At 34.6% G+C, this 19,596-nt stretch overlaps 1 non-coding gene across 1 annotated transcript; it reads right to left on the bottom strand.

The window, feature by feature from the left end:
* Positions 1 to 4,449: 4,449 nt before the first annotated feature.
* LOC139886964 (small nucleolar RNA R71) lies at positions 4,450 to 4,556 on the bottom strand. Its single transcript, XR_011772820.1, has one exon. It is a non-coding gene; the product is annotated as a small nucleolar RNA R71 (small nucleolar RNA).
* Between the last annotated feature and the right edge of the window lie 15,040 nt (positions 4,557 to 19,596).

The following is a 19,596-nucleotide window of genomic DNA, read 5'->3' as shown; positions in this document are numbered from 1 at the left end:
GTCCACTTCTTCACTGATTTGTGAGTTGATTGGTGTCTTAGACGATGAGCACTACGTTGTCCAGATGGTTTCTAGTTCGGTGTTACGCTCTTAACAACCGAATGCATCTGATCATGGGGTATCACTTCCGTTGAGAGATGATTCGGTGTGGAATGCGCAATTTCAGGATCAAGGATTTTGAATTCCTCTGTGGGTGTTATTGGGCCAGAGTCGGGCAAGAATCTCGGTTCCAAATCATTTGCTTCCCTTGCGGTTAATTTCGAGAGTTCTAACGGAAAGAATAGTGATGTTCAAGTGACGGGATTTATTGAATCCACCTCTTTCGTCTCTCGTTTTAAAGCTTTCGATGACATGATGAATAAGATGACTGACGGAAACGTCAAACGGAGTATTATAAATTCCAACAATCTACCTACTACGACGTCGGTTGAGATCAAAAAGCAACAGAAGAAAGGGCTTGTGCAAGGTGTCGAAGATTTTCTGAGTTCACCAAAGAAATTTGAGTTGATTCCTCTGTCCCTTGGGTTTTTTGTCGCCATTTTAAATGGTTCCTAAATTTTTTCGTAGGTTTGGTTTGTTTCTCGTATTTTTGTTAGTTATTGTCTCGTTGTATCGTTATGTTTTATTGCAAATAGTTATAGTTGTGAGCTCTCATTAGGCTTTTGTTTAGTCGAGCTTGTAGGTTCTCGTTGTACTTTGTACGTTTAGAGTATTTCATCTTTGTGAATAATCTCCCTTTTAGCAAATACATGGTTTTAGTTTTTTCGCAAGAAAACATAATTAAACAAATTATTTTAATGGTATATGACAAAAATAAAGTGATGTAAAAATCACATTACTTACGATTTTCTAAATTTATCCAATCATCATAACCTGCGTAGATGTCAATTTTGTCAAACAAACATATAGATACTCTTTTATTTGCCATTATTTTTCTAAAGATGAGAAAAGTGCACATTAACAATTATCAGATCAATTTCATGCAGATGATACGCAAATAATGTTTTTAAATACTGGTTTGGGCCAACTGCCATAGGATTAGGTAGCTCACACTCTGACAAGAAAAAATTCTTCCAATCTTTATTTTTATTTTTTTATAAGATATAAGATAAGATATATAAGATTTAATAGTTTTATAAGTCCGTGTGTTGCACGGTAGTTGTATAAATTAGTATTCGATAATGTTATTATTAATACTTATAAAATCTATAATACAATTTAAATACAATAAAAACCCTTATTATCGATAATATTTTTATCGAAAGCATTAAGATTAAATATTAACGCTAGATTATGAGCTCGTTCGTTGGAACCGTTTAACTTCAAGTGACATATAATCGATAAAATGATAACCATGAGCCCGTAAAAAGTTGCTTTAAAACTGATCGTTAATCTATAATTGTATAATAACCTTGCCCTTTTGGGCAAATGGTGGTGGAGGTTTAAAACCGAAATCAACGCCCTTTGGGTCAAGGTCATTCGAAGTATTTATGGTTCTTGCGACGGTCTAAGTTTGGGGAGTGATTTACCTCACTCCTCATATTTAGGTACGTGGCGGAACATTATTATTGCAGGTAACTTAATTGAAGACTTCAACATTGACTTTAAAGGTTCATTTTCCAAGCATATCAGGGATGGTGTTTCTACCGCTTTTTGAATGGATGATTGGGTTGGTGGGGTGCGACTTTGCGATCAATTTCCGAGGACTTTTCGGCTAGAGATGGATCAAGATGCAGCAGTGTGTGACAGAATTATAATCGACAGACAGGAACACAGTTTCAACTGGTGCTGGCAGCAGACCCCAACTGGAAGAGCGGGGGGGGGGGGGGAATTAATGGGCCTATCGGCTTTTCTGGCCCTGGTCAAGTTGGATCAATCACGCTCAGATTCTTGGTCGTGGGTACTCTCAGATTCGAACAGGTTCACGGTTAAAGAGTTATCAGGTATCATCGATCAAGCAACACTCCCATCGAACTATAATTTAACTGAAACATTGCGAATTTCTTTAGTTCCCAAGAAAATAGAAATATTCGTGTGGCGGTTGCTACTGAAACGGTTTCCGGTTCGGGTGGAACTCGATAAAAAAGGGATTGATCCTTGATATTGCTCAAATTAGATATATCTTTAGTCGCAATATCTAGTCCTATTGATGTTCATTTCGTATGAATATATTGTGTTTCCATTTGTATTTTATATTATTGTAATATAGTCTAAAATCATTGTAAACTTGAAGAAACATCAAGAAAATGGGTGATACTGCTCAGAGATCGAAACCAAGACAAGAAATCCAAGAACAGTGAGGTGCGCTCAGCGCACACGGCCATAATTTGATCAGACGATTTTCCAAGCAAAACCAAAGTGCGCCAAGCACAGTGCGCACTGCTCACTACTGTGCGCTCAGCGCACCCCTCCGCGCACTTTTACCAGTACAACAGATTTGAACGTACGATGTCGAGCTGTAAAGCAAAAGGGTGGTAGGTGAACTGTGCGCGCAGCGCACTCTCTTTGGTGCGCTTGGTGCACCCCACTTTTCAGCTACTGTTCAGCCTATTTAATTCCATGTCCAGCTTCATTTCAGAGGGTACCAGTTTCTTTTCTGTTCTGAGACTAAAACATACGAATCAAAGTAATTCTTGGGCTTATCAAAGTGCATCTATGTACTTAAATATTGAAGAATCAAGGATCATTCAAGAGCTTCATCCAAGATTACTCCTAAAAGGTCAATCTTGTATTACAATGAATTCTATCTTTGTTACTGTTTTGTTTAAGTTTTCAAGCATGATTGTTGGCTAATTCCATAATGTTTGTCTAGATTAATAACCAAGGTATTGGATGTAAACTTATTGATTGTATGTATTATGTGTGATAGTTTTAAGCTTGAATCAAGAACATACTTATTGATGTTAAAATCATTTGTATCTAGTTAATTGATATGTTGTTGATAAAGAGAACTCTTGTTGATTTATCATATTGATTTACAATCAACGTATCTTAGATTGATTGTTTACTAAACCGGACCAGGGGGTAAATTAGATTCAAATGATTAGACGATATGGGGATGAATTGTATGCAACGAACGTTTGTACAATTATTGATAACTATGAACATAGAAGTCAAGTTTCAAGCCTTAGAACTAGCTAAGTTATCCGATTACAAATACAAGAACTATAGTGAAAAGGGAACCCTTGATCTTGTAATTGTGTTTGCATATTTACTAAAGAGAACTCTTGGTGAATTTAATAGGAAACTTACACACAAAATCATTCAATCGGGCCTTAATATCAAAACTTACATCCAATACCGAGGGTAAAAGATCTAGATGAACATTTCGTATCTTTGATCTAAATCAAACTATCTTACTTGCTTTATTTACAATTGTTTAAAACCAAGAATAATAAAAACATTTCTTTTACTTGTAAACTAGAACTTGTCTTGATTAGCCCATTGTTAAAGGGCAAAACCAAATTATCTTGTACCTTTAGTTTCATTTACTTAGTTAATCATAATATAGTTTCTAATTATAGTTTGACTCATACAACTGTCCTTGGAACGATACACGGACTAAACCATTATCTATACTACTACACGATCGGGTACACTGCCCGTAGTTGTGTAATAGTTCTAATAACCGGTATTTTTCCTAATATAAATTATATACCTGATTCACCACATCAAGTTTTTGGTGCCGCTGCCGAGGACAGTTTTGTGTCAAATTAGAATTATTAACTAATTTGTGATTTAGTAGTCTTAATTCTTTTAAATTATTAATAGTTTTTTATTTTTAAACTTATAGAATCGGTGCGTTTAATAATTTTGTTAGTTGTGTGTTTGACAGATTTTAGGTTGCATATGCCACATACCCGAAATTCAGATTCTCCGCTACTTACACCACTTACAGAACCGGACAGAAAGCTTGGTAGGATACCAAAAGAAGTACTTGAAATTTTTGAGTCTTCATCAAAGCAGGAAACTTTTGATTCTGAATCATCAAGAACAACCAAGCCTCGATATTCTGAATTTGGTGAAACCGTTCATCCTCCAAATTTTGAAATGGAAAGAGAGGCACAAAGACCAGTGGTACCAAGACAATCAATGGCGACCAAGATGAAGGCAACTCGAACTGGACAAGGAAGTGCAATTACTCAGCCACCTGGTGAGGTAAAATTTGAAATAAAAGGACCTATTCTCCAAATGATTAACAACAGATGTCAATTTGGTGGAGGTCCGAATGAAGATGCTAATGAACATATTCGTCTTTTTCAAGAGATATGTGTTCTATTCAAACTTCAAGCGGACACCGACTAAAATGTATTTTTAAAACTTTTCCCATGGACACTCCACGGGGAAGCACGGAGTTGGTTAGATTCATTGCCTGAGGCTACGATAGAAACTTGGGATAGTATGTTGGAAAAATTTCTTAAGAAATATTTTCCAGCTTCTAAGTCCGCGAGACTCCAACAAGAAATTACCCAATTTTGTCAAAAGCTGATGGAAACCTTGTATGAAGCATGGAATCGATTTTCCAAAATGCTAAGAGGTTGTCCAAACCATGGTTTAGATACCTTCCAAAAAGTTCAAATCTTTTATAAAGGTTGTGATGTTGCAACCCGAATTTCTATTGATCAAGCGGCTGGAGGTTCACTCATGGACAAAACCGAGCAAGAAGCTTAAGAGATAATCGAGAAACAAGCCAATTATTCTCATGAGTGGCATCAAGAAAGACCAATTACTCGTCATTCTCAAGTCCAAGTGCCGGTACTTATGATGACCTTAGTTCACTAAGTGTGAAAATAGAGGTGTTGCTCGAAACATGGAAAAGATCACCAAGGAAATTCATAGTATGAAGGTAGGATGTGAATACTGTGGTGGTCTCCATTTAGGAAAAGATTGTGATGCAGGTTTGACAATGGCTCAGAAAGAAGAAGTGGCTTTCATAAGCCAAAGGAATAACAACCAATTTCAAGGAAGAGCCCAATTCAACCGAAACTTCAACAACCCTTACAACCCTCAAGGTCAAAATTTAAATTTTCAACAAGGGTCAAGTAATGGGTTCCAACAACAAACTCTGGGTTTTTATCAAAAACCCCAACATGAAGAGAAAAAGTCAAATGTGGAGAATATGTTGGAGAAGTTAATTGCATCGCAAACTCAACTTGTCACCAATATAAGCCAAACGAATGAGAAGAATGATCAACAATTTAGAAACCAACAATCTTCCATTCAAGTATTGGAACAACAAATGAGTAATCTTGCTAAATTTCTAAGCGAAAGAAAACCGGGGGAATTGCCAAGCAACACGCAATCTAACCCCCGAAACGAGCAAGCAAAGGCTATCACTACCCGAAGTGGGGTAACCTATGATCCACCAAGGATGCCAGAAGTTTCTGACTTTCGTGTTCCATTAACGAAAGAGAGTAAACAAAGTAGTGTGAATGAATCGGAGAAAGAAAAAGAGCCGAAAAATGTGGTTGAAGGTGTTGACAATGAGCACATGGAAAGTCAAAAAGACACGGTGCGAGTCAAACCGGTTGTTAAAGCGTATCAACCACCGCTCCCATTCCTAAGAAAATAAAGATTGGAGAAGCTCGAGGAAGAAAAGTTAAGATTCATGGAGCTCATCACGAATGTTAACGTAAATTTACCTTTTATTGATGTTATTGCAGGTATGCCTAAATATGCACGATTCTTGAAGGACATGCTCACCAACCGTAAGAAGATGGAAAGCGTTTCATCGGTCACTTTAAATGCTAGATATTCAGCGCTGGTGTCCAACACACTTCCCGAAAAGCTTCAAGATCCGGGTTGTTTCAATATTCCTTGTTTAATGGGTGACCATGATTGTATGAGGGCATTAGCCGATTTGGGGGCTAGTATCAATTTGATGCCCTATTCGATTTACCTTAAATTAACCCCTGGGGAACTCAAAACCACACGAATGGCTATTCAACTAGCTGATCACTCTATAAAATTCCCTCGAGGAATAATAGAGAATATGTTAGTTAAGACCGGAAATCTGATTTTTCCGGCAGACTTTGTGGTTTTAGACATGGAAGTTGATGACAGAATACCTATTATTTTGGGTCGACCATTTTTAAATACTGTTAGATGTGTCATTGATGTTTATGATCAGCAGTTGACCCTTAGAATTGGTGAAGCTAGTGCGACTTTTGCAATTGACAAGTCATTAAAATATCCTGAATCTTCAGATGATACTTGTTATTTTATGCAAAGCATAGATTCGCATTATGAGTTCTTGCAGGAATTTCCCGAATCGGATGAAATAGGTGTATACGATTTGGCGAGTGGAGATGAAGAACTTTCTGTTGAAGAAATGGATGTGATGGCCACTTTGATGGCAAATGGGTATGAACCAACTGAGGAAGAGTTAGAACAACTGAACAAGGATAGCGATTACCGGAGTAAGCCCTCAATTGAGGAACCTCCAATTTTGGAGCTTAAGCCGCTCCCTGATAATCTTGAGTACGCTTTGTAACGACCCGACTTTTTCAACTTGCTTTTGTGCTTTGTGTTTTCACGAAACTGCGTATTTGTGCATACTGTGCTACTTTATACTCTGGAACCTTTGTATACATGGTTTACTTTCATTTATATGTCAAAATGTGCCTTAGAGTACGTAGGATACTTAACTTGATCACCGGATGCTTTATGACCTTTAATGTCACTTAACGTTTCGAATAAACCGCGAACTGCGCACACGTTTAACTTTTGTCGTAATCGGAATATTATGACTACGGAATCTTAATTATTATTTTATAATAATAATTACTTGGGCTTATGGATGCTTAATTACGCGTAGTAATTTACTTATGCTTACTAGTTAGTCTTGTTGGATTTTCTACCTTGTTGGGCCTTAGCCCACCCTACACTAGTTAGTGGACTATTTATTTAGCCCACTTATTAATTACTAGTGACCCATTAATAAGTAAGACAAATACCCATTTATTAGAGGGAACATACTAGCATTTATGTCAAGTATTATCCTTAATGTTGCATGGGATCCAAACATAAGCACCAACTTTAGACAACCATTAACCAAAAAGCAAACTTTTGTCCCCCTTGTCCCCTCTCTAAAATTTTGGCCACCATACCCCCTCCCCTCCCTCATTCACCTATAAATACCACCCTTATTCCATCCATTTTACACTTGCTTTCATTTGTATTTCACACACTCACTCTCTAATTCTCTCTAGTTCTTTCTCTCTCTAAAAGTGTAAGTATTTTGAACTTTTCTTCTCCTTCTCCTTCTCATCATCACGAAATCATAATCATCATCATCATGGGTCTAGCTTTTTAGCTTTTGATCTTGATTACATCTTGTAGATTCAAACATGGATTTGAATCTTTCAAGAACATGGAAGATTCAAGCTTTCTAGCTTTGAATCTTTACCCAATTTGTAGATCTATATCTTTTAACTTTAAATCTTGTTATTTTGTTATAAAGATTCAAACTTGTGTTTGTAATCTTCATGTAACTTAAAGATCCAAGCTTTATGCTTCAAGATCTTTAAGAACAACCAAGATGCAAGCTTTCTAGCTTGGATCTTCATATCTTTTGTTGAATCTAAGTTTTCTAACTTATGATCTCATTAATTTGTTATAAAGATCAAAACTTGTATTTATGGTCTTCATGTAACTTAAAGATCTAAGCTTTATGCTTCAAGATCTTCAAGAACACTAAAGGTTCAAGCTTTCTAGCTTTGTGACCTTATAACTTGTGTGAAAGGGATCCAAGCTCTCTAGCTTAGGGTTCCATCACTTTATTTGGCTTAGATTATGTTCATACTTGCTTGATTGATGTAAAGTTTGTAACTTTGTTTATAAATAGGACTTGTATTTGTGTTAAGACTAAGGATATGATGTAACCTTGGTTCATCATCCATCTAAGACTCTTAAATGAGTTGTGTTCTTACTTGGTCTTAACATATTGTGTGTTGATGGTAGAATCTTAGTCAAGGTGATGCTAACCCATCAACGAGTTGTACACTTGAAGCTACAAGCATCAAGGATGAGAACCGTGATGAGCATCAAGCACTAAGAACCCCACCAGAGCACCTTACCTACTGTTTTACGTATCTGATCAGACCACCTGGGCTACTGGAAAGTTAATTTTCAGTTATTTTGGTTCGAGTAGATGATTTTCCGTTTAGGCCTCGTCTTAATCCGAGTTACGGTTTAGGATTTATGGCCCTCCGAAAGTCACTACGCCCTTGTAACGTTGTGCTGAAATTTCTGACCTACTCGCACTTAAACCGTCGCCACGGTCAAACGAATACGAGTTAGGTTCTAAAAATTTGTCAGAGGTTAGAGGACTCATATATGGAGCTATAGCCACTGATTACACATCTTTTCGATTTACGTAGCGGTCGTAGAAAGTGACCGAATTCAGCCTATTGTTTCGATCTCTATTCTTGTCAAACTTACTTAGCTCTTATGATGATGAATGATGATGATGATGACCCTTAAACTTATTTTATGCACTATTAGATCTTATAAAGACATCCTACTGACCTAGTAACCTTTGATTTAGGTTTACGACCTTTCGGACCAACTTACTACTTGCATACTTTCATTACCGACTTTACCGCTTTTATCACTGTGAGTTATAGCATCCCTTTTTACTTATACTATTTTTGGGACTGAGAATACATGTGCATTTTATGTTTTACTTACTTTACACGAGTACTTAAACTTTACATATGTGTGGGTTATACAACGGCATAAAGATTCCCCTTAGCACGGTAACGTTTAACTATTGGGTTTTGAACTGGTAGAAGCGAATATTAGATATGGATCCATAGGGTTTGACATCCCCACTCAGGCTAGTCGCGCTAGCATTTAACGGGTGTTTAATACTTCGAGGACATACGCACTCTGTAACGACCCGTCAAAAACGCTATTGACGCGGCACGTTAATCATTGATTCCACAGTGAGGTTTTGACCTCTATATGATACGTTTTGATAAAATATTGCATTCATTAAAATAAGTGACTTTCTAAACATAGAAAGTTATAAACATGTGGGCGAGTGCTTAGGTATAAGCAAAACCCCAAAATACATAAGTCTTTAATTTACAGGTTGACATCACAGTCCAATTATTTATTACACAACGCAGTTTTATTTTGAATGCAATAAACTTTGTACAAAGCATGAGAGACTCCATGAAGGCAACAAGCACATCACAGCAGAAGCATTCTAAGGACCTGAGAATAAAACATGCTAAAAAGTCAACACGAATGTTGGTGAGTTATAGGTTTATTTGCTCGAGTCATAAACATATATAAAGATAGACCACAAGATTTCATTAAAAGTTTATCAATAGATTCTACGTAACAGAGCACCCTGGTAACTAAACTTAACGCTATAGTGATAATTACCCCATTCGTTTTAATACACGCAAACCAACTTGTCTTAAACTCAAATAACATACGTCCGTTAAAAGGCTAGCGCTCTAGCTCGGACGGGGATGTCAAGCCCTATGGATCCATATACAATTATTCGCGCCCACCAGTCCATATCCTATATACTGGCAGCTACTAGTTACCAAAGCTAAGGGATTTTCGGTTTAACTCAGTGTAGAATTTAGTATGTACTTGTGTCTTATTGCGTTTAAAATAAATTGCATGTATTCTCAGCCCAAAAATATTTAAAGTATTTAAAAAGGGATCTATAACTCACAGTTCAATATTGAGACTCAATATTGTAGGTAAATTACATAGATGTAATGATGGTAGACGACTGTATGGTTGGCCTTGGATTTAAGAACAATACCCCGAACAATACCCAATATTTCCTTATTTTAAAACGGTTTGAAACCCGAATTAAAACACCCTCGTATATACCTTATTATTATTAAACTTAAATTATAATTAAAATTATAATTATAAATATAAATATTGTTTTGAGTGAAATTTTACGTCGAACAAGCTGGCCTTTTATAGGCATATTTCCTGAATTTAGTCCCCATGCGATCGCATGGGTTTTCAGTGCTTTTGCCATGCGATCGCATGGCCGCCTGAACCCCTTTTGTTTGCTAGTTTGTCGACATCAAATAGTGTTTACTGTAGCCCATAGAGTACTGTAGCAAATAGTGTACTGTAGCAAATAGTGTTTACTGTAGTAAATAGTGTTTACTGTAGCACTGTAGCAAAACATGGTTTCACTGTAGTAAAATACCGTTTCACTGTAGCAAATAGTGTTTTACTGTAGCAAAGTCATTTTTACTATAGCAAATAGTGTTTTACTGTAGAAAAGTCGTTTTTACTTATACATCTTATAATATATATATATATATACATACATATAATTGTTCATGAATCGTCGAGAGTAGTCAAAGGTAATTTTATATATGAAACAGTTCTAAAATTTTTAAGACTCAATCTAACAGACTTTGTTTAACGTGTCAAAATAATAAATCGTATAGAGAATTTGTTTAAATAAGTCAAAATTTTCCGGGTCATTACAGTACCTCCCTGTTAAAGAAAATTTCGTCCCGAAATTTTGAGTAGTACCTGTTTTATGAGCGATATCAGTGAACAAATGTGGATACTTTTGCTTCATTTGATCCTCACGTTCCCAAGTAAACTCAGGTCCTCGTCTAGCGTTCCAACGAACCCTAACTATCGGTATTTTGCTTTGTTTTAATTGTTTGACCTCACGGTCCATGATTTCAACAGGTTCTTCGATAAAATGGAGTTTATCATTGATTCGTATTTCATCAAGAGGAATTACGACATCCTCTTCAGCTAAACATTTCTTTAAATTTGACACGTGAAATGTGTCATGAACACTACTAAGTTCTTGCGGTAGATTTAATCGATAAGCAACTGCTCCAATTCTTTCAGTGATTTCAAAGGGTCCTACGTACCTAGGACTTAGCTTTCCTCGTTTACCGAATAGTACAACGCCTTTCCAGGGTGACACTTTCAACATGACTTTGTCGCCCACTTGAAATTCAGCGGTTTTCTTCTTACATCAGCATAACTCTTTTGGCGACTCATGGCCGTTTTCAATCGCTGTTGTATTTGAATGATCTTGTCGGTGGTTTCATGAATAATTTCTGGTCCACTAAGTTGTCTTTCTCCTACTTCACTCCAACAGATAGGAGATCTGCACTTTCTACCGTAAAGTGCTTCAAATGGCGCTGCGTTGATGCTCATACGATAGCTGTTATTGTATGAAAATTCTGTCAACGGTAAGTGTCGATCCCAACTGGTTCCAAAGTCAATCACGCATGCCCGTAACATGTCTTCCAATGTTTGTATTGTTCTTTCACTTTGACCATCTGTCTGTGGGTGATAAGCGGTGCTCATATCTAATCGAGTTCCCAATGCTTTTTGTAATGACTGCCAAAAACGTAACGTGAATCGGGTGTCGCGATCAGATATGATAGAGATGGGTACACCATGCCTGGAAACTACTTCCTTCAAATATAGGCGTGCTAATTTCTCCATACTGTCTGTCTCCTTTATTGGTAGAAAGTGAGCTGATTTAGTTAAACGATCAACTATCACCCAAATAGTATCATGACTACTTGCAGTCCTTGGCAATTTCGTAATGAAATCCATGGTTATTCTTTCCCATTTCTACTGCGGAATTTCTAGTTGTTGAAGTAATCCTGACGGCTTTTGGTGCTCAGCTTTGACCTTTGGACACGTCAAACATTTGCTTACATAAGTAGCAATTTCTGTCTTCATATTAGGCCACCAACAGAACTTCTTGAGATCGTGGTACATTTTCCCATTTCCTGGGTGAATTGAGTACCTCGTTTTGTGTGCTTCATCTAGTACTAGTTGCCTTAGGTTCCCATGTCTTGGTACCCATATCCTACCAGCAAAATACAGGGTTCCATCGGCTTTTACTTCAAGCTGTTTTTCTAACCCTCTGCTCATTTCGCCTTTTTCATTTTCTTCTTTTAAAGCTTCTAACTGTGCTGCTTGAATTTGCTTTGTGAGATCGGTACGAATTGTAATGTTCAAAGCTCGGACCCTAAGAGGTTTTACTCTTTCTTTTCGACTTAGGGCATTGATGTGTAAGCGGAGGGGTACAAAATACTATTATTTTTACTACGAAATACTATTAAATACGATACAAGTTTTAATTAATTTATTTACAGATGGGATATACCTAAACTCTGCTACAACACTATAGGCAGTGTACCTAATCGTAGAGTAGTATAGTTTTTAGTAAGTCCGGTTCGTTCCACAGGGAGACGACTTATTTTACACTATATTTTAAACAACTATATTTGTACAAAATATATATTTTTATATATAATAATAATATAAAAGGGGGTTTACCGTTTAATGACCGGTTTGTCGATTTTAAAACTTTAGTCGCAGTTAAAACCTAATGTAAAATATTAAAAATAAATACAAATTAATTTAAAGCGTAAAGTAAATAACGATAATGAAATTGTGATAAATAAAAGTGCGATAAAATAAAATTGCGATAATTAAAAAGTACGATAATTAAAAGTGCAATTAAATACAATAACAATAAATAAAAGTGCGATAATTAGAAGTGCAATTAAATATAAAATAAAGGAAATTAAATATGAAATAAAAGAATTATGCTTATTTAAACTTCCGTAATCATGATGTTTGACGTGTTGATTTTAGTTTTATGCCCATGGGTTAATTGTCCTTTGTCCTGGATTATTTAATATGTTCGTCTGGTTTTTTGTCCATAACAGTCCATCAGTCATAAATATAAAGTGCGAGTGTCCTCGTCAAATTATCCTTATACCCGAAGTTAAATATTCCAACTAATTGGGGACTTAAACTGTAACAAGGTTTTAATACTTTGTTTAATAATTACACCAGGATATCGACTGCGTGTAACCCAAGGTTTTAATACTTTGTTATCAATTATGCCAAGTGTCCTTGTACATAATTTCACCCCTGTTTTAATAATTCCATAGACTATTAATCCATTCCTGTGTCCGGTTAAATGAACGATTATTCGTACATATAAATACCCCGCCCATCGTGTCCGATTGAGTGTATATGGTTATTTATAGGTACGTTCAATTGTAAATCTTTATATTAAATTAACAAACTATCATTTAGTTAAACAAATATAAAGCCCATTAATAGCCCATAGTCTAATTTCCACAAGTGTCGTTCTTTTGTCCAAACCCCAATTATGGTACAAAGCCCAATTACCCAATTTTAATATTTTTAGCCCAACATCATGATTACTTCGTCTTAAATAAGCATAATAATAACTTAAGTACGAGACATTAATTTAAAAAGGAGAACATAGCTTACATTGATTATTTAAAAAGGAGAACAGAGCTCCGACTTTAAAACCCGTAAAATAACCTTTGCATAACCCAAAACTAATCTAATATAAAACTAACCTATATATATATATATATATATATATATATATATATATATATATATATATATATATATATATATATATATATATATATATATATATATATATATATATATATATATATATATATATATATATATATATATATATATTATACTAAACAGAGGGAGTAATATATATTTTTGTGTGTATAAATTCGTTGCCCAAACTTGCAATTTAAAGGAATGTGGCCAGAAAAAGTAGGCCATGTGATCGCATGAGATTTGTGCTTCCAGGCCATGCGATCGCATGGCCAGCTGGATCCAGCCACATTTGCTTGTTTTCTTCTTTGTCGACATAATATATAAATATATATAATATATATATAATTTATATAATTATATATATATTATATTATATTCTTGTGCATAGTAGACTTGTAATTTTTGGTCCGTTGCGTTGGGCGTTGATAGTTGACTCTGGTCCCGGTTCCGGATTTTCGAATGTCCTTTCGTATAATTTAATATCTTGTACTTTGCGTTCCGCAACTTGTACTCTTGTCATTTTTAGACGTTTCTCATCAATAATTTGAACCACTTGGATTGTATCTTGTACATTTGAGCTTTTTGGTTATTTGCGTCTTCAAATCGTCGTTTTCGCCTTTTGTCTTCGCACTTATTTACTATAAACGATTAAAACTTAAAATAGGACAATTACAACTAAATAATTTACATATTGGGAGGATATTGCTACTAAATATATGTTCATTTGGAGCACTATCAAATATCCCCACACTTGAACGTTGCTTGTCCTCAAGCAATACATAAAAATCACACTTCACTCGAATCACTTTTTTTATTCTCACACTTTATACATCAGTGATTTTAATACAGCGGTATAAAAATGATAGTAACGATGTGGTTTACAGTCCCACATGACTATGAAAATTTAGATCCTTTAAGGAAATTGGATCTTTATGAAAACATTTGATCTTTTGAAAATTCAATCTAGCTTTTACCCTAGATAAGTTTTCCGGAATAACCCGTCACTGGTGTTTGCAAATTATTTTTGTGGGTTTTGTGGGTTTCATATTTGAAAATTTTAGCTCAACATTTGCGGTTTTGTGTCACCCACTTGCTAACCTTGTATTAGGAAAGCAACACGTCCAGTTTACTTGCTCCGTATATTACCTTTCGGTAAACTACCGTCCGGTTGTAAAGGAAAGCGATGAACAAGAAACTGTTAAGGCAATGTCTAATGACATGCATTTGTTCATGGTCTATGACGTGTCGGATGCAATTACTATCCTTTGTAGGAGCAATAGTAAAGCTCACCCTTATAATTTTCCGGTCTGGCACAAGGTCCTGTCTTTGACAATGCTATGCAACCACTGTTCTTACAGTTGACACCCGATTTGGTTCAGGTGACCTAATGAATTCCAGGTGAATTCCTAGGATTTTACGTTCAATGGTAATGAACGCATTGAAAATAGGTTTTCAGAAAACAAATCGGTTTTAATTTGATCAAAATATTTTCTCGTTCAAGCTCGAGTTTAGATTTCATCGAATTCCATGAGTTTGTAATTCTCAATCTTTAAAGTCAATCTCAAGGATTGAGTAATATCAGGCTTAAATGCTGATTTTTAATCTTTAAGAGGAGATTATCCTTTCTGGGGGTCTGATTCATTAGTCTTATCAAGCTAATTTGCACGGCGCCCTCCCCATTTTACGAGACAGATCCTCTCATGGTTAGGATAAGTCTGACCACTTGGCGACCCTGTTTGATGTTGAGGTCCGTGGATTTCCTGCTGATTTTAGAGATGACTTTTCTAGATTTTTCATCAACCTACAGCTAGTCTGGACGACAACTTCTTGACCTAAATCAAGAAGCACGTGTCTTTTTCGAAAGACTTTACTTTCTTTTAATGATGGAATTGATTCATCGTGTAGATCCATCTATTCTTTCAAAAGTATTACAATAAATCGGGTAAAACAGTTAATTTAGTCCAAAACAGAAGCACCTGCAATAACTTTACAGAAACATATGATAGATAGTTTTTAATTGAATAACTTGGTACATTCTCCCCACACTTGGCTTTTATCATGCGTCTTTTTATATTTAATAAATAAATTCAAGCGTTTTAGTTGTTTCTCAATTTATGTCATTTCCGAGGTAACAATAATTTTGGTATTAACACCTAGTTTTATCGTTCATAAATATGTATAAACATGCTTTTGAATTCATTTAGTTGAAAAATTTTAAAATTTTCACAATATTTAGAAAATAAGCCAAGTATAAACCCGAGAGAATTTATAACCCTTCCCCACACTTGAGATCATGCAATGCCCTCATTTGCATGAAATCAGACTATAATTATAAATTCACGAGGGTGATAAGTGTAGAAAAGTGATTAAAAATACCCAGTTTGTTATTACAAAGCTCGTCGAATGATAGATGGCGTGCCTCATCGTTCAATTCTTCATATTTTATCACACATGTTTTTCTTCAAAAACGGTTGCTTTTCTGAACTGTTATCTAATATTTGAAAATACGTCTTTTACCCTAACTCATCATGAATTTTTATTAACCAGTTATACACTAATACGAACCCCTAATTTAACGTTAAGTGGGGTTAGACTTCCCCACACTTAGCTGACGACATGTGAAGTCGGTAGAATAAGTTCCACGAATTAGAATAGTGAGCCAGTTATTTACATCTCGGGTGGTGTATAATATATCAATGGGTTTAAAGTTTAGAACCACCCGATCGTCACTACTTAATTCTTTTTTTAGTGTAGCTTTTAGTAAATGGAAATGTCTCTTTTCTGGTTCTTGGTCAAATGGATCGATATACACCGACATACTTATTTCTAAAGGGTGGACAATTCCTAAAATTTCTTTCCGTTCATTCTCGGGATCAAAGGTTTCACCTCTATTACCTAATTGGGTGAAATCCGAGGTGTCATTATCTATTACAGCTCGTAGTTCATCTTCAGTAGATGACTCGTCTATTGAGAATATTGGATTGGAAGGTTGTGGAATGGTGAATTTCGGGATCGAAGCAAATTCTTCTTCATTAATGGTACTTATCGGTCCCACCACTTTGGTCTCGGGAGTAAAATTTTCAACGTTATCGTTTTTCCAAGAGTACCAATTTGTCACCCTTACTTCTTCTTCATTTATTGATTGATTGATGATTTCGTTGGTAGAGGCTAATGTGTCGATATGTTCTGAAATTGGTAAAGCTGAATAAAAAGTATCATCAGGATAATTGGTGATTTCGGAGCTCTCGAATTCATCAAAATTAATGATATGAGATTTTCTTGCACAATACTCCTCAGACCAACAGGTGTGTAATCTGATAGAGTTTCAGCTTGCCGATTTACAAACTCTCTCATTTGTTCATTTTGAGCATCGAGTTCTTCGAGTTTGATTTTCATATAATCTAAAAAATTTTCAGGCACATAATTTCCCTCGTCTTCTGGTTGTTGAGTTTGGATATATTCTTGGGAATAATCCCAATTTGAATTGTATTCTTCATCATCATTCCATTCAGGTTCCATGGGTTTATAATTTTCCATAGGAACGTAATAATAACATTCCCATGTTGAGTGATAATCTCCACAGATTTCACAACCAGTTATTGTTTCGTCATTCGTGATCTAAGATTGACCGAACGAATTGTCATCAACACTCGGTTGAGAGTATTGATTTCGTATGTCGTAAAGAGTTTCCAAAATATCTTCGAGACTTTTCATAATGCGCTTATTACCAAATTTTAATTATCCTATTAGTTATAAATATAAAAATTATATAAGTTATCAAATTAATAGACTTTTCTGCTTTTGCCCACGTTTCGAATAGCCAATAGATGCAGCAGGGAGCCAGAACCCTTTAAATCGGAAGCTCACAACTCAGCCACTAACAAATCCAACTATTATTACGAAGCAGAAAATTTGGATGTCCATCAATTTAACCGCTTAAAATAATTTTTCGTTTTGAATTATTAGAGAAGAAATAGAGAAAATTCTAAGTCCTAAAAACTAGAATGGCGAGAAATAAGAAAGAAAAAGAGCGCGTCGAAAAATGTTGAAAAATAAAAATAAGAAAATAGCGCGTCGTAACTTAAAAGTCTTAAAAATTAAATCTAAAAAGTTACGCCTAAAGGTATTAAAGCTTAAAGGAATTCTATATCCAAAACGGCAATAACTTAATTAGGCACTAAGATCTAAAAACGGCGTCGCAAAATTCTAAAGCATCTAAATCTTAGTCTAAAGAAAAAGCACTTAAGGGATTTTACGACAATGCCTAAAAATCTAGAAGTAAAAATAACTACGGCAAAAACTAAGTTTAAAACTAAGTACGAGCGATAAAATACAAATATTACGCTAAAACAAACAAAAAGATACAAAATATAAAAATAATCTTAAAGTTGTAAAAAGTACAATTTTTATAAAAATATTATTTTTATATTATTATTTTTATAAAAGTATTAATTTTATAATTTATAAAACTAATTAAACTTAAAAATACAAATTAAATAAATAAAACTAAAGTAATTAATATTAATTAACTAATAAACCCTAATTAGGGTTTTAATAATAATAATTAAAATATACTCCGTAATTAATGTAGTTGCAGAGTCAAACCTGGCGTGTCAGTTGGCTTCATGCGATCGCATGGTTTTACGGCACCCGGCTCATGCGATCGCATGGGTCTGGGTTCCAGGTTTTTTTTTTTTATATATTATTTTTCTAAAAATTAAATATAAATATATGTATACAAATATATATTAAAAATATAGCGTTTCGCCGAGTCCCCGGCAGCGGCGCCAAAAACTTGATGTGTAAGCGGAGGGGTACAAAATATTATTATTTTTACTACGAAATACTATTAAATACGATACAAGTTTTAATTAATTTATTTACAGATGGGATATACCTAAACTCTGCTACAACACTATAGGCAGTGTACCTAATCGTAGAGTAGTATAGTTTTTAGTAAGTCCGGTTCGTTCCACAGGGAGACGACTTATTTTACACTATATTTTAAACAACTATATTTGTACAAAATATATATTTTTATATATAATAATAATAATATAAAAGGGGGTTTACCGTTTAATGACTGGTTTGTCGATTTTAAAACTTTAGTCGCAGTTAAAACCTAATGTAAAATATTAAAAATAAATACAAATTAATTTAAAGCGTAAAGTAAATAACGATAATGAAATTGCGATAAATAAAAGTGCGATAAAATAAAATTGCGATAATTAAAAAGTACGATAATTAAAAGTGCAATTAAATACAATAACAATAAATAAAAGTGCAATAATTAGAAGTGCAATTAAATATAAAATAAAGGAAATTAAATATGAAATAAAAGAATTATGCTTATTTAAACTTCCGTAATCATGATGTTTGACGTGTTGATTTTAGTTTTATGCCCATGGGTTAATTGTCCTTTGTCCTGGATTATTTAATATGTCCGTCTGGTTTTTTGTCCATAACAGTCCATCAGTCATAAATATAAAGTGCGAGTGTCCTCGTCAAATTATCCTTATACCCGAAGTTAAATATTCCAACTAATTGGGAACTTAAACTGTAACAAGGTTTTAATACTTTGTTTAATAATTACACCAGGATATCGACTGCGTGTAACCCAAGGTTTTAATACTTTGTTATCAATTATGCCAAGTGTCCTTGTACATAATTTCACCCCTGTTTTAATAATTCCATAGACTATTAATCCATTCCCGTGTCCGGTTAAATGAACGATTATTCGTACATATAAATACCCCGCCCATCGTGTCCGATTGAGTGTATATGGTTATTTATAGGTACGTCCAATTGTAAATCTTTATATTAAATTAACAAACTATCATTTAGTTAAACAAATATAAAGCCCATTAATAGCCCATAGTCTAATTTCCACAAGTGTCGTTCTTTTGTCCAAACCCCAATTATGGTACAAAGCCCAATTACCCAATTTTAATATTTTTAGCCCAACATCATGATTACTTCGTCTTAAATAAGCATAATAATAACTTAAGTACGAGACATTAATTTAAAAAGAAGAACATAGCTTACATTGATTATTTATCGCGTAGTGTTACACGGACAGAGCTTCGACTTTAAAACCCGTAATAACCTTTGCATAACCCAAAACTAATCTAATATAAAACTAACCTATATATATATATATATATATATATATATATATATATATATATATATATATATATATATATA

Source organism: Rutidosis leptorrhynchoides, chromosome 1, assembly GCF_046630445.1.
Source record: "Rutidosis leptorrhynchoides isolate AG116_Rl617_1_P2 chromosome 1, CSIRO_AGI_Rlap_v1, whole genome shotgun sequence".
NCBI classification, from domain to species: domain Eukaryota; kingdom Viridiplantae; phylum Streptophyta; class Magnoliopsida; order Asterales; family Asteraceae; genus Rutidosis; species Rutidosis leptorrhynchoides.
The sequence above is the reverse complement of the archived record's forward strand: the minus strand, read 5'-3'. Positions and strand labels throughout refer to the sequence as shown.